Genomic DNA, 15,428 nt, shown 5'->3' with positions numbered 1-15,428 from the left:
TCCTTAACGGGCATTCGGGCCACACGTTGACACGATTCTGCTCAACCGTGAGGCGTAGGGCGAGGCAGTGGAGCCCTCCATTGACAGCCACTGCCCAACCTTGCATTCATGCCGTGTTTGATTGTGGCCATTCGATCCGCGGCTGCATTCCAATAGAGACCGTTGAAATCCTCAGTATAGCTTCCTCTTCACGCCGCTTCCTGTTGTCTCCGCCAAGGCGCACGCCCGCAGGCCGCAGCACATTGTTCTCTATCCTCTGCAAGCCAGAAAAAATTGCATGTGTACCATTGCATTGCATGAGATTGGGATTCCCTTAAATACTGTCGTTTAAATGGGCTTCGATAGAATACACCCTCAACCAAGGTGTCTTCTCTAAAATACTATTCCGAACAAAAATACCCCTGACTCTTCTTCTTCCTCCCTCCAATGACTAAATAGATGGCTGCCGTCGTCACTCACGGCAGATGGTAAGGAAGGCAGCGCACAGGATCCGCCACTGCACCCTGCCCCAACTCACCAGCTGACGATGACCACGCCATGATGCCTCGCCGACTATGGTGATTGGGGAGCTGCCCTCCATAGTCCATACCATGCCCTACCTGGAGCGCCAACTATCGAAACTAAAAGGGTAGCAAACAAGCAGGAAAGTGGATGGGTTATGAGACAAAGAATTTGTACAGGTTCATGTCTTCTCAATGAGAAGTAATACCCTACTCCTATCCGAGGAAATATTCTGCCAATTGTGGTATTGATCTGACAATCTCAAGTGTTGTTATGTCCCAAGGAGACGCCCTGCCCTCCTTATATAGTCGGAGAAGTCAGGATTACAAGATAGAGACTTTATCCCTTGCTGTTTAAATCTCTATAACTACTTTACAATCATAGCCGACTAATACTACGGACAAGACAATACAATACCAGAGTCTTATCATATACATATTCTAGCTATATGAACTATCCCTTGTAACCAGTCAGATATTCAAGCCTTGTGGGTATATGGTACCCATAACCTCCACACCATCCCTGGTATGTGTCGGTGAGGCGACGCCAGTGACACGCCAGCAAAGTCGGTGGTGACCGCCAGCGACCTCTTCAAGAATGGGTGGAAGAAGAAAAGCCAAGGGCATTTCTGTTCGGGGTGGCATTTTTTAAAAAGACAAGGTGATGTTGGTATTCTAGTGAAGCTCATTTTAAGTAATAGTATTTGAGCGAATATAGATAAGTAATTTCTCTCCACAAGCTCCCCCTTTCCTTCTCCTCATTTTCTTCATCCCTGGGTTTCTCCATTGTTGTCATTTCGTTTCTCAACCTTCCCTTTCTGGTTGGTCGGTCCTTAGGGCATCCCCAATGGAAGCCATGGGTAATGGTGGCCTCATGTGGGCCATTTAGTCTATATAGTCTAAGACCACACATAAGACACTTTACTTCCAACGGAGGATACTCTTAAATAGGTTCTACAAAATCTGAGGATGTTGTCATGTTGTGCAAAGATACTCCAGTCCATAGCGTGCGTGTTCTAGCCTACAAAGCCTCAGTGTTGTTTTCCTCTCCTACCTCTTCTTTATTTTGTTCAGCCCACCAACTGCCTCTCCCCTCCTCTTCACCGTGTGCGCGGAGACTTCTCATCATCTCCACCCCATCGGCCGTCGCCTCCACTCCACTTCACCGCGCCGTCCACATGTCATCGGTATCACAAATCCGTCTCCGTCACACTGCCGCCAACTACAGCCCACCGCACTGCCGCACTGCGGCGCGAACTCCACCACCACGCCCCTGGCTTCTCCCCACTGTCGTGGACCTCCTCAAGTGACGAGGCCAAGGGTGAAAGGAGATACCTGCGCGAGAGCGGGACCACGAGCGTGAGATCTAGCTATGGCATCACCCGACGCGGAGCCACGAGCCATGGCTCAGCAAAAAGGAGTCGAGAAGCGCGTACCTCGCAGAGATGTTGTGCCTCTCTGGGACACTGCCGTGGACCTCCTCCAAGCGACGAGGCCAAGGGTGAAAGGAGAAGATGCCTGCGCGAGAGCGGGACCACGAGCGCAAGGTCTAGCCATGGCATGGCCTGACGCGAAGCCATGAGCCATGGCTCAGCAAAAAACAGTTGAGAAGCGCAGGGAGGCGCGTACCTTGCAGAGATGTTGCGCCTCTCTGGGGCACGCCACCAGCTTGAAAAGGGACGGCAATGGAACGGTTTTGCCAGAGCCATGAGCCAAAGACCTAGACTAGGGATGGTCTTACCCTGCCCTTTCTAGTACGCAGAATTAACCTAGACTAGGGATGGCCTTACCCTCCCCTTTCTAGTACGCAGAATTTACTGGTGCTTGCCCATCCTCCAGGCTTTTCTGCTTCAAGAGTGATACGTAGTATCAATCTTTTTGCTTCGTTGATCATACTTTTTTTTTACGCTGTTGATCGTACATTTTTGCTTCACTGATCGCACATTGCAGTGTTCATTTCATCAATAAATAAATGATAACGGGAGCCCATTGATAAAGGAGGGCTGTGGATGGACTTGAGTTATACTGCCTTATACTAGTTAATCGCACAATAACAAAATCAAATACAATACATTAGCAGCAAATACAATACATAATTCAGCAAAACTTCCTTGCAAAGTTACACATCCAAGATTATTTAAAGTTAGATCATTGAGGGATGATGATTTCTTCTATCCTATAGTTGAACAAATAGTTTACTCATTCATCATTCATCATGTCACACATCCAACGCACCTCATCGCTCCCACGCTTATCCAACGGTCAGACTCATCGACGCGCTCACCCGTCTATCCCCCGTAACTCCCGTCCCCAAACTCGCGATTCTCCTCAATCTCGCGATTCTCCCGAAAAAAAAAATCCATCCTCACCCTCCCGTCGCCAGGTCGCCGCCTGCGCCGATCTGCTCCGCAGCGATCTCTCCCACCGGCATTGCCTTCCTCACCGATCTTCTACGCTTCGCCACCGTTCCTCGCCGCTGGAATCCCTCACCACCATCGCACCTCCTCGCCTTGCGATTCCCAACCCTAACCGCCGTCTCCCCGTAGGTCACCGTCAATCGCCGTCGCCCCCGCAGGTCACCATCGCGCCGCCGCCATCCAGTCACCGTCGCGCCTCCTTCGTTCTCTCTACATCGCATCGCAGACGGATTTCCCCGCCGACCGGGCGCCGCCCATGCCGTCCGGTCCAGCGCGACCTCCGCCAAGGAGTTCGGTATGTCCCTCTCACCACTGATCTGTACGTACTCTGTACTAACTAATGCAGGGAAAAGTTTTCAGATTATTCATTTTCTTGATTTCAGTTTTTACTATTAGTTGTCATTCAAATTCTGCTTGTGCAGACTAATAATTTTTTTCCTTGAAAATGTAATTTGAAAATGAGATGGTATGATGTCATGATGATGGGATTTACAATAAATTGAGCTTCATGTTTCATGGGTTTTTATTTATTTGTATATTTGCAATGGAGAAGAGAACATTGTTAAATTATTTTACAAGCAGTTCGAGTATATATATGAAAAGAGTATTCACTACAATAACTATATCATAATAATGTTACTTTTATTTGCAGATGTGTGCCCATATTATTTACTCAATCATATGTAGTCATTTGTTTACTGAAATCTAAATCAGTTACCTCAAAGACTTTATACATTGGATGAGCTGCAGTTCAATGGGATCGACACTGCTGCTTTTCTGACTCCTGTGGATCTGAATTTGGGTGTCAGACGCCCACCCAAACGTCATCTGAATTTGGGTGTCAGACGCCCAAACGGCCAGACCCTAACAACAGCTGCTAGAAAGGTCTTTGTTTCTCCTCAACTCTCATCGTGTATATATGTTTCCCTACCTGATTCCATGTTAAAAATGTTACTAAGTCTGAACCATTAATTTTGGTATGAATCATGTGAATTTTGAAGAGAATAGCATGTGCACTGTTAATTCTGTTGGACAGAATTAAACCTAGACTTGGTTGGTACTATAATCTATCCAACATATTTAGTTATTATGCTCTGTATTGTAGTCTAGCCAATTTATTCAATTATTCTTCTTTGTACTGTAGTCTAGCCAATTTATTCAGTTGTACTATTTTCAGAATAGGGGTATCCAGGGTATCAAATTATTTGATTATTCTATGAGCTACATGCATATGCTAGAACCATTATGTTAAGTGGTCTCTCTACATCGTGCCGCAGACTGATTCCATCGCTGGCCGGTCGCCGCCCAATGGTTCATAAACTCTCAAAATATGCTCTCAGATACGTTGTACTTATTGTCCTTCAATATATAAACTCCCAATGGTTGAGTGCTCAATATACCTTATCTAATTTGGGAACACACTATTTGATTATCATTCATATAAAGCTGGTAGTATCCCCAGGTATCCTAATTGACTTTGTTGTGGATGGGTGCATAACTGCAGATCATCAGCAGATGTATCAACATGGGGAATCTCGCCTAATTTCTACCCTGGCACCTCAAGTTGCATATCAATGGCCTTTGATAACTTTCAAGGATAGGAATGTAGTTTAGTTTTTTGTGTTTAGGTATGACCACCCTCGAAAAAAAAAGGTATCACAAATGGTTATGAGATAGTAGAGATTTATGCTCCCATGAGACTCTAAATCTCTCATAAGGATGCCGATTTTCTATAAGTGAAAACAAGCTAAAGTGCATGGAGAGTATCTATGGAAGTAATATGAGCACTAAGTAGGCGTCTGCATTAAATCTTACATTTATTTCTATCTACAGTTAAAGAATGCTAATTAATCTGTAATTTGTCAACCTCCTAAGCTATATCTCATATTATTCCTTCCTGTCATTTTACTGTGCCAATTACATTTGCTTTAACCAATTTTTTAAATCTTCCAACATGGACAATATAGGCCCTGGTATTTTGCTTTTTTTTTTTACAGGATTCCTGTAAGATAACATGATTGCAATATACCTTGATCCAGAGAGATGATTTTTGCAATGTTTACCCAACTTTATTTGCTGACACTATTAATATCCTTCTGGTGATGGTTAGGTTTCCTGTTATTCATTCGATGTTATAAAATTTATAACACAAGTGCATACCAAAAGGTTATTGTTGCTAATATATCCTCAAGAATTAGTGTTTTACAGACATCTGTAGATCATTTTTTCTTCGTGGTCTTTGTCGAGCAGATCATAGTACTCTTTACCGGTTATCAATGGTTTGTGCATTGCATATCAAACAAGTATCCTGTTTATGATATATGGTTGCCACTGAAATTTTTTTCCTAACATTTTAGAGAGAACCTGATCATGCTATCTCATCAGAGGATAGAGAAGCGGTCATCGGCAATTATGTGTTTGCCATTTAGCTGATGTAACTGCTGTGTGTGCAGTATTGGGTATTTATCCTTTTTATGTCTTTTGTGCTGCAGAATGAAAGCAGCTCAGCAAGCGATTGTTAGAGAAGAATAGGATGGAGCCTCGCACCAAGTAGATGTGTTTCTAAAAGTGGCTAGCAAAATAGGAAAAGAAGATTAGAAAGCTGCTTGACTTGAAAAGCCTTGACTTGTGAAATTTTTTCATGCTTGATATATAGGAGGCGGCAAAAGCGAGTGCAAAAGTAACCTCGACAATACGGGTGAAATGGTGGGCTGTAGCTCTTCAATTTGTTCATCCAATTAATATACATGGGCGCTTTGATGAAATTCGACGGATCCGTATGTTTCAATGTTTCCTTCCCTCTGAATTGATTCCGAGAAAGGTAATTTTCTTAATTCGCCGATGTGGTGCTTTTCAAAATATATATTACTCATACATATGAAAAATTAAATTGGTCTGCCCATTTAAATATGAATACAAATAAATCCTTAAATACACTAACTATTGAATGCACGCCATAAAAAGCACGACATGATTGTGAAATAAACTATTTAATTACTATATGGAAATAAAGTTATCATGTGACATGAATCACATCGTAGTGCTTTAAAAATAGGGGAATTCGATTAATGAGACAAACAAAATATATTTTTTTGTCTGTCAAATATGTAAAAGAAAGACGTGAAAATCCATCTTTTAATATAGGTATTGGCGATAGTTATTAAAGAGAAAGAGTTACGCCGTAGCGTTTAGCACGGGCATATTACTAGTGGTAAGTGAAATCACCAAGTATCACAATATCATCATCAGCTACAATAATGAATCAACATAACATCTAAGACAAAACCAACCCAATATACTAAAATGCTATCCACTGTTGGACCAGAATAGGGACAGACCGATCACCACAAGTAAACCTATCCCCCTACACAGGTCGACATACAACCAATCGGAAAACAAACTACACCACGCTATGGTCATGATGCTGACAATCATCAAAAATGAATAGAGGGTAGCATGCCGGCTAACAGACTCCGCACTAAAAGACCTCGCAATAGGGATGATGCCCGTTATTAGCGTGAAGAGCAGAACACCCAAGGCACCATAGATCGAAGTAATTGTCAGCTCTGACATTTTACCACCCGCAAGATGCAGGCACGTACCAAAAGCTATCGGTAAAGAAGCTCCTAAAATTGGCCTCAGATAGGATCCTGACCTGGTGTTCACCTGCAAGAAACAATTTGCATTCTGTCAGACATATAAGAAACTAAGTGTTCGACTTAATGAAGCACTCACAGGTTATTGTGCATTTATAGGAGGGGCTATAGGCAACTGGAACAAACAAAAATAAAGGCCACATTACAGCAAGACTTGTAAAATTTGCTAGTATGTTTTAAGTAGAGGCCACATTACAGCAAGACTTAACCAGAACAGAAGAACACTAAAAAGGCTCACAAAGAGGCGTAGCTTAGAATAACAAAAAGGGGACCAAATCACAGGAGCATTACCCAGATAACAAGACATATATGACTTTGACCCACATCACAGAAAAAAAATAAAGAGAAGCTTCGACTTGGCAGCCAAAGAGAAGGAGCAAAAAAGATCAGGAGGCGAGAGCTTCCTACATGCTAGCCGGAGAAAAATTAGTAGACTCGCTTCATCTGGATTGCTTGAGTCCAAAATTTGGTTTGTTTTGCGCTTCATCCCCTACTACAAGTTCCCTTTCACAATAGTTTTTCTTCTAATTTGCTCACAAAATGAACTGTTGGCAAAAAAATTGGCTGTCTCATTTCATAGATGCTGATTCCATAGGACTATCAAACAGCCCCAAAATTATGCCATGTGACTGAAATTTGCTAACAAGACTAATCATGTAGTCATGCTCAGTGCTAAATTAGGTATCTGGACTATATAGAATCATTGATCTCATCAAATTCAGATTAAGAGCTGACAGAACTAAGCATTTTTTTTAAAAAAAATATTTTTTTCATCCACTGCACTAGGTAAAACTAGAACCAAATAACAAAACAATTCCATGTTCAGATCACAGAACACAACATTTGTAGTGTTAATGAAATATTTAACAGAACAAATTTTAGGTTTAAACTAACTTGATCCCCTATTTATACTGCAACAAAGTACTATTAGCAGAAGTACACATCTGTAATAATAAGCAAATTTTGCTAATCATGTTTCAGTGAAAACAAATCTAATTTTGTTCAAACAAAACAAATCAATCCACAAAACTACTACATGTCAACATCAAAACCTCTGAAAATGCAGGTGCACTCGACTCTACTCCATTTGAATTTGCCTTTAATGTATCGACAGAACATAAAAAAGAGAGAAGAAAACAAAACCTTATTTAACAAAGGAAGCTTAAAAAGATAATGAATTACAAAAAAAAAGGAGCATAACCTTATCTAACTTTAATTCAAATTTTGCTACAGAACTACTCATTTGTAGTGAGAACAAAACAAAATTATATATGGCTAGTAGATGACGGAACTAACAAAACTAGATATTCTTGTTCTTAGTAGATGGGTAGAGAACAATACTAACCATATTAAGATACTACAAAGGGGCGAAAATTGTCAAACCTCAACCCCTCACTCCTTCCCCAAACAAAACGATAACTAGTTTTAGCTACAAAGTTGTAGGAAGATGATTTAGAGCTGCAAAACATTCTAATAGAACTAGCTGTTTCAAGTGCTCATATATAGAACAAACAAATGGTAAAAAGCACATATATAGATGTAACGAAGCTTTTGTTTGGGAACTAAACAAATTTCCATGAACATGACAACCATTGGAAGAATGTAGTTCAAAGAATTAATTTGTCAAATAAACCATGCTCATGTACTTATAGTATCACAAACGCAAAACTTGTATTTTAGCAGAGAGAGTAATTAGAGGTAATCATATCACAATACTAAGAATTAAGTGCTACTTTGGTTAGTGTATTTTAGCTCAAATCAACAACAAAATAAGAATGGAGGGAGTAACTTGTTACTACAGTCCTAGTTGCAGGCAAGTGCTGCATGAAAGCCTGAGAAAAGGCTTGATCTTGGAACATTATGTTTCTTATAGTGAGGCAAGACATTACAACAAAATAAACCTTACAAAAAAACAATTTTTTTTAAGAAAAAATAGAGATACAAAGGTAGGTATACAAAATTGATCCCAAAAATTATAACCCTATCTAAATCAAAAAGTATCTAACAAAAATTTATTTCAACATGCAAAAAATTCTGATGTTTAGGATCATGTATGCTGCCCAATTCCACTAGATTATTTTTGACACAAAGATAAAAAAGGGGCAGCAACAAAATGCTTTGCCGTTCACACAATGATGCTTCCTCACATCAGAAATCGGGTGGTCTGGTAATTGCAAAATGAAATGCTAGTCTGACAGACGCTCTCTCAACCTCCACAAATCCACTCTTCCGCGAATCGGATCTGAGGAGAACACAAAAATCCTTTTATCCAGCTAGCTGCTAACTCCATCCCCAGGAACAGATTAGAGGGGGAGAAAGACACAATCATTAGATCTACCAGGCTCTCGTGGTCGTCAACAAAAGCAAAACAACAGTGGGGCAAAGAACATGGTTGCCTCGCTGGTTGCCGCTGCAAATGGGGTGGGTGCCCTGCCACCAGCCACAGCAGCCCACCTAGCCAACTACCCCTGGAACGCCGTGGCTTCCTCGCCGGCTGCCAGCGTCTATGCCATGGCCACTTTACCTCACCAGCAGCCAAGGAAGATAGCTTCATTCAAGGTTGTGACACACACGGGTGGCCAACTCACCAAGCGCCAAGGCGTCACCACCGCCCGCCGCCACGAGACATTGCCGGTCACCGACGAGATTCTCCGGCGGAGCTATCGTTTGGGGACCCCATTTATAAAGAAGAAGAGGGACTCCGCTTATAAAGAAGAAAAAAAAGGAATAGACGCACCGATTGAGACAAAAACTATGGCGGCCGCATTCTGGATGACGATTGACAAAACGGGCCCGGGCCCGGACACGGCCTGAACCCACAAATGCAGAACAGATCTTGAGACAGATCAAGTGGACAGAAATTTGAGTGCAAACCCAAAATTTTTCACACTAACGATGAATGCTTCAGGCAAATTACTCACAGGTGGAACCTCTCCCGTTAAGGATACGGACGCGCACCCAATCTGTGCACCAAGCACTGCCGCAGATATCATCCGGTTGTGGTTCGCAGCACCAACCTCCTCATCCTGAAATCAACATTAAATTAGCACTGAAATATATTGCAATTAGAACATATGGATTCTAAATCAGCTTACCCATGTCCAACATCATCTGCATTGCAGAAACTGCGGCAGCAGTGCCTGCAGCAGCTGCTGCTTTCACCTAAGCCAACTCGGTGTCAAAGAGAAGAGCATTAAGGTACGGGCGAACGAGATGTTCCTGCTCAGCGATACCGTTAACTGCTCCTTGGGCCGCTGCCCTAGAAAGGGCACGGGCTATAACTTCTCCGCGTGTGGCAGCTGAGAGGTATTCAGCGACTGAAGCCTCGGCGCCTGTTGCTGCAGCCGCGGATAGGAAGGCAGTGATGCGGTCGGCCCGCTCCTCTGGCGTCAGCGCCGATGCCATTATGAAGGCTGAACTCCCCATTAGAAAAGCTCTACTGCTGCTAAGACGATGGCGACAGGAACTGATTCCACAGATTACAAAGATCTACAAGAAGTCAAGGAAAAAAAAAAGGAGGGGGAGGGGATCACCAAGTACTAACCGTCCCCGCGGTCGGCACGAGCGGCGGGGTCAGCCGGAGGCAGCGCGACCCGAGATTGCGGAGAGGACGACGGAGGGGCGCCGGCGGGACGACCGGACGAGAACGGACTCGCCGTTTAGGGTTGCGCCGCGTGGGGATGGGCAAGGGGTGGCCGGGTGGGGATTCTTTCCTCTTCTCTCCAAAAAATTTCATGGATGCCAGATATACATCGGTGAGGCGAAAAGACTAATTTACCCCCTTATTTATTTAGGATTAATTAGATCCAAACCATTATAATTTTTATAGTTTTAAAATATGCCATCAATATTTAAGTATTTATAGCCATACCACTGTAATTTTACAACTATTTGATATATATATATATATATATATATATGCTCCTTTAGTGCATTTTCTATTTCTTTTGAACAAAATTGCCCTCGCGTCTTCCTTCTTCCCTTCCTCTCTCCCCTGTTCATCTTCTCCACCATCCTTGACCTTCGGCCATGGTCGCAATGCTCTCGATTTGGGATATCGGATAACCATGTGATGGTCATGGTCTTGCTACAACACCATGGGTCTCCAAGCTCAAGCAGCCATGCGCACGCGTCAATTCGAGGAGGACAACTCCTAGATGCATCTCGTGCTCACTCACCTGCTGCTGGCATCCTCCTCGACGGGGAGAGAAAAGCACAGCAGGGCAGAGGAAGGGCCGGTGCCTCGGCGGTGGCTTGATGCTCTCTGGCAGTCCTGCAACAAGTGGAAAGGAAATGGAGCAGGGGCCGGGCGCTGCTGGCTAGCCCAACAGCCGCTATTTTCTGCCATGAGGGGAAATTGATGAGCTTCCTAGATTGGACAAAGTCAAAGATCAGGGATTTCTAATGAGGAAGAAGGCTACCTGACATGCGGGCCACTAGCCCAAAGTGCCAAATTGGTAACAATGTTTAGTCCAAAATAAAAAGATTTGCTAATGTCCAGTCCAATTTGTAAATTAGGTAATTAAATCTAGTCCAGAGTGTAATTCACTTAAAAAAAAGCATCAACCAAACTGTCCAAGAAAAGCCATGAACTCTACCCCTTGTACGCGTAATCATCCTATAGACCTATATGGATAGGTACTTAACTCGTTCTTCGAGGACCCATCCTTCATAAAATGTCTTAACATGTTTTCTTATGAGGGCCAGTGAATAACTTTTTGACATAAAGTTTGCTAATGTGAGGAATTCTAGAGCACTGAAATTCTACGAACTCTTATTAAAGATATGAGTATTACAAAATGATTATTTTATTATTTTAATGTGAAAACATAAAAAAAACCCTCTAAAATATAAAATAGCCAACTTAAAAAGCGTAACAAGAAAGTAAGCATGAGGTTATTTATTTGGTTGTGGCTTATAAGTGAAGACATGTGGTCAATATAACGAATAATTTTACATATATGTTTTTTCAGTGGTATGAAAGTAAGACTAAATGACGTAGTGCCTCTTTATTTAGGCTTATAAACCAACTTATAAACTAAAAGGTCTAAGGTCCTCTTTGTTTAGGCTTAGGCTTATTGGCCTAGACTTTTAAGTCAGCTTATTGGCTTATATGATTTATAAGCCGATGGATTTAATGTCCTAAGAGTTATACATCTATCTCACATAAGAAAAAAAGCTTCTCCAACCTAGCTTTTGGCTTAATAGTGTTAGAGTGGCTTATGGCTTCAAATAAGCCAAACAGAAAAGCTGCTTGTTTGTTTAGGCTTAGACTTTTCGACTTAAGTTGGCTTATAAGCCTAAACAAAGAGGGCCTAAGTCTAAATAAATAAGCAGTTTTTTGTTTGGCTTTTCCAAAACCATAAACCACTCTAATACTATTAAGCTAAAAGATAGATTAAAGAAGCCTTTTAATTTATGAGGTAGATATATGACTCAATCATTAAACTTTCACCGGCTTATCTATATACTACTTAAAAAATTCGTAATAGTGATGGTGAAGTCAACGAAAATTCGTAATAGTGATGGTGAAGTCAACGTGGAGTCGTGGACGTGTGCGATCCAACTTAGAAAGATAGATCGACACGCTCCACCTCCACAACGCAAAAAGAAACGGCGCACGCTACTCCTCCGCGACGCGAAAAAAAAAAGAAATGGCGCCTCCTCTTCTCACCCGTCACCCGACGCCGCCGACTCCTCCCCCTCCAACGTCGTCGTATCCCGCCTCCTTCACACCATCCTCGCGCCTCCCTCGACCGCCGCCGCACCGATCCGATCTCTCTCGCGCTTCTCCCCCGCCGCCGCCGCTCTAGATCCCCCGCTTTTCCTCCTTCCGCCCACCTGCCATCGACGCCTCCGCCCCTGCCGCTGACTCCTCCTCCCCGCCACTGACGCCTAGCGCCGCCGCTGCCCACCCGCAACCGCCGTTGCTGCCCCAGATCCCCCCGCCTTTCCTCCTTCCGCCCACCTGCCACCGACGCCGCCGCCCCTGGCAGTGTGGAGGACTGCTGCTTCCGTGTCTCCATCTGGTGTGTGCACGCTTTGTATTTGTTAAAATGCATATGTGAAAATACTGTGGGTATAAAATGATATGCTGCAGATTATCTTTTCCTGTTATAGGTTGATCAATAATGGTTTCCCTAATTCAACTTTCAGATTGCTGAATCTTACGGTCTAGATTGATAGCTGATGCATTGGGGTGATTATACAAATGATTTCCGTTGGTAATCATTTTTCCCTACCTTACCATGGAATCTCTACTCCTCACTGAAGCTTTGAATGCTAGCTCCTCAGGGCTCAGGTGCGCTGGAGCATTCAGTTTGACTAGTACATTGCTTTGTGTCTATGCTTCCCTACTGCTCGATGAAATGATTGGCTGGGTTAGCTCCTATACTTAAATCGGTTTCATTCCTATGCAACAATCAAGCACAAAATATAACATAGTTGGGGAGTTCATGATGTTTCAGAAACTTGGATGTATTCGATGTATATTAATATTTAGGATGTGAGACAATGAAATTTCTCCCTTTCATGTATTCATGGAGGACAATAATGGTAACCACAGTTTTTTTCACATTTGCAACAATCAAGCACAAAATATAACATAGTTGGGGAGTTCATGATGTTTCAGAAACTTGGATGTATTCGGTGCATATTAATATTTAGGATGTGAGACAATGAAATTTCTCCCTTTCATGTCTTCATGGAGGACAATAATGGTAACCATAGTTTTTTCACATATGCAACAATCATGCACAAAATATAACATAGTTGGGGTGTTCATGATGTTTTCAGAAACTTGGATGTATTCGGTGTATATTAATATTTAGGATGTGAGACAACTGTCTTCATGGAGGACAATAATGATACATTAATCTATGGCATCGTGGTTTCAAATTGTGTTCAAGTTGGGTAAGTTTCTGATTTTTTTTGGTGGCAACTACCCTTCAGAATTGTGGAACATAATACTAAGGTCAAAATTAAAAATCGGTGCATGAGGTGTGGGTTAAGGAGATTATAAAATCAAGATGAGGGTCTTTGTTAGATATAAGCTAACAGAGAAAACCGGGGTTAGCTTAATTTTCTACTTGGACTGAACTTGTAGCAGAACCAAATTTCAGAAGGAGCCTATCCTGAGCACAATACTGTGCTTTAAATCTATTCCTAGGTGTTTGACCTGGATATGCTTGAATATGCTCTCATGTGTAGAAGTCAAGCCCCTATTTGACCCAGCCTATTTGTGCTATTTCTGTTGTCAGTAGTTGTGTCTGTATAGGATCTGAACTGTTCTACCAATCCTGATTTTGGGGGACTGATATGTGTCTGCATTTCAAAATAATATAATCAACCATTATCTGTGGAAGTATATATGCATTCATAAGTTATAATGTGCAATATGTAATAAGACCAGGCTTCTTTGCAGTCATTTATCCATGAAGAATCAAGTAGTAGAAGAGGATTAGGAGGCACCAGCATCTTCTGCTCCTGCTTGAGGTAAACGCTGTACCAAATTTTTAATCAAATAATCAATTCCTCAGTCTCCTTGTGTAAACTGAACTGCACTCCTCCCCCACCGCGTCCGCCTCCATCCATCCGCCGCGTCTCGCTGCCGGCCGACCACCGATCGATTCCATCCATGCGGAATGTGAACTTAAGTTTTATTGATTTGGTTTGCCTTTTGCCTTCTTCAAATGTAGGCCTTCTCTATCCCAGTTAGCATCGAAGCAATAAAAGGTTGTTCAGAAATTTAAAGATCTAAAAATTCAGTATTGATGTTACTGTTAATCTGCACTGAAAATAATTCCTTTACAATGTGCTGACATGAATTGCGTGAGGGGTTGGACCATAATTTCAATTATTCAGAATTAGTCACCATCCTTTGTTTTGAGAGAATTCACTTTGATATATTCTGAATTGAATAGCTAAGGATTGATCTCTTAGCAAGGTTAGACTAAAGAATAAAGCCGATGCTTAGTATCTTTACCCGTCTTGATTTAGATATGCCAGAAAAAGATTGGACGACAAGTGAACCCAGAGTTTATTCTTCATTTTCCTTACAAATGTGGGGTTGATTATACATATATCTTTTACTCACTTTATGGTACAGATTTCCATCAAGTTTGACGGTTTGACCTATGTAGATACTAGAGACCAATGTCAAGTAGGAGTATAATAATATATTTCTGAAATTAAATATGCCTTATCATTATGGTGAAGAAATCATGACTTTGGGTCTGAATTTATTTACCAACAAGAGCTGCAACAACTCAAAAGATATATCAGACAGTTATGCTCTTTTTTTTCTTGTTCAAACCATCGAGACTTTCTGCAAATTTTGATGAGTTATAAATTTTGCTGCAGTTGGCTGAGGAGAACAAGTTGCAGAGAATACAAACTCCTTGTTCAGAGTAGTACCCAGTTTTGTGATTCTTATCTCTCCTAAATGATAGATGTTCTTTGCGTGACGCTTGCATATGTTATCAATGTTTGTTTTGTCAAACTGAGCTTTGCAACATTGCTGCAATTAATTACTTCTGAGATCAATTTTGGATAAATATATTTATCATCCTTCATCTCGAGGGTATGGCTATGGTTGTGCCAAGAGACCACAAGTTTGATCAATTTTGAAGAGAAGGAGATATGTGATGCCAGAAGTTTTATAATGTGGGTTGGTATTCATCTCTTGATATCTAAATTCTTAAATATTTTACAGCTTATTTGTTCTGATAATGCAAGAGATTTATATAAGCTGTGGGACAACGATTTGTATTCCAGGATGGAGGTTCAATATTTTCCTTCTAAATAGAAGCAGATAGTTGGCATCTTGTGCAGAATGTTTCCTCATTTGTTCTCCT

The 15,428-nt window shown here is 41.8% G+C and overlaps 1 long non-coding RNA gene across 3 annotated transcripts; it reads right to left on the bottom strand.

The window, feature by feature from the left end:
• Positions 1-6,074: 6,074 nt before the first annotated feature.
• Positions 6,075-10,283, bottom strand: LOC127780644 (uncharacterized). Of its 3 annotated transcripts, none has more exons than XR_008018807.1 (4): positions 10,107-10,283; positions 9,669-10,015; positions 9,495-9,599; positions 6,075-6,583 (listed from the first exon to the last, which is right to left on the bottom strand). It is a non-coding gene; the product is annotated as an uncharacterized LOC127780644 (long non-coding RNA). The 3 variants fall into 3 exon arrangements; XR_008018806.1 differs by having other exon boundaries at positions 10,118-10,283; XR_008018805.1 differs by having other exon boundaries at positions 9,669-10,283.
• Between the last annotated feature and the right edge of the window lie 5,145 nt (positions 10,284-15,428).

The sequence above is a fragment of the Oryza glaberrima genome, chromosome 7 (genome assembly GCF_000147395.1).
Source record: "Oryza glaberrima chromosome 7, OglaRS2, whole genome shotgun sequence".
In the NCBI taxonomy this organism is placed as follows: Eukaryota; Viridiplantae; Streptophyta; class Magnoliopsida; order Poales; family Poaceae; genus Oryza; species Oryza glaberrima.
Note: the sequence above shows the minus strand (reverse complement) of the source record. Positions and strands in the feature narration are given on the sequence as shown.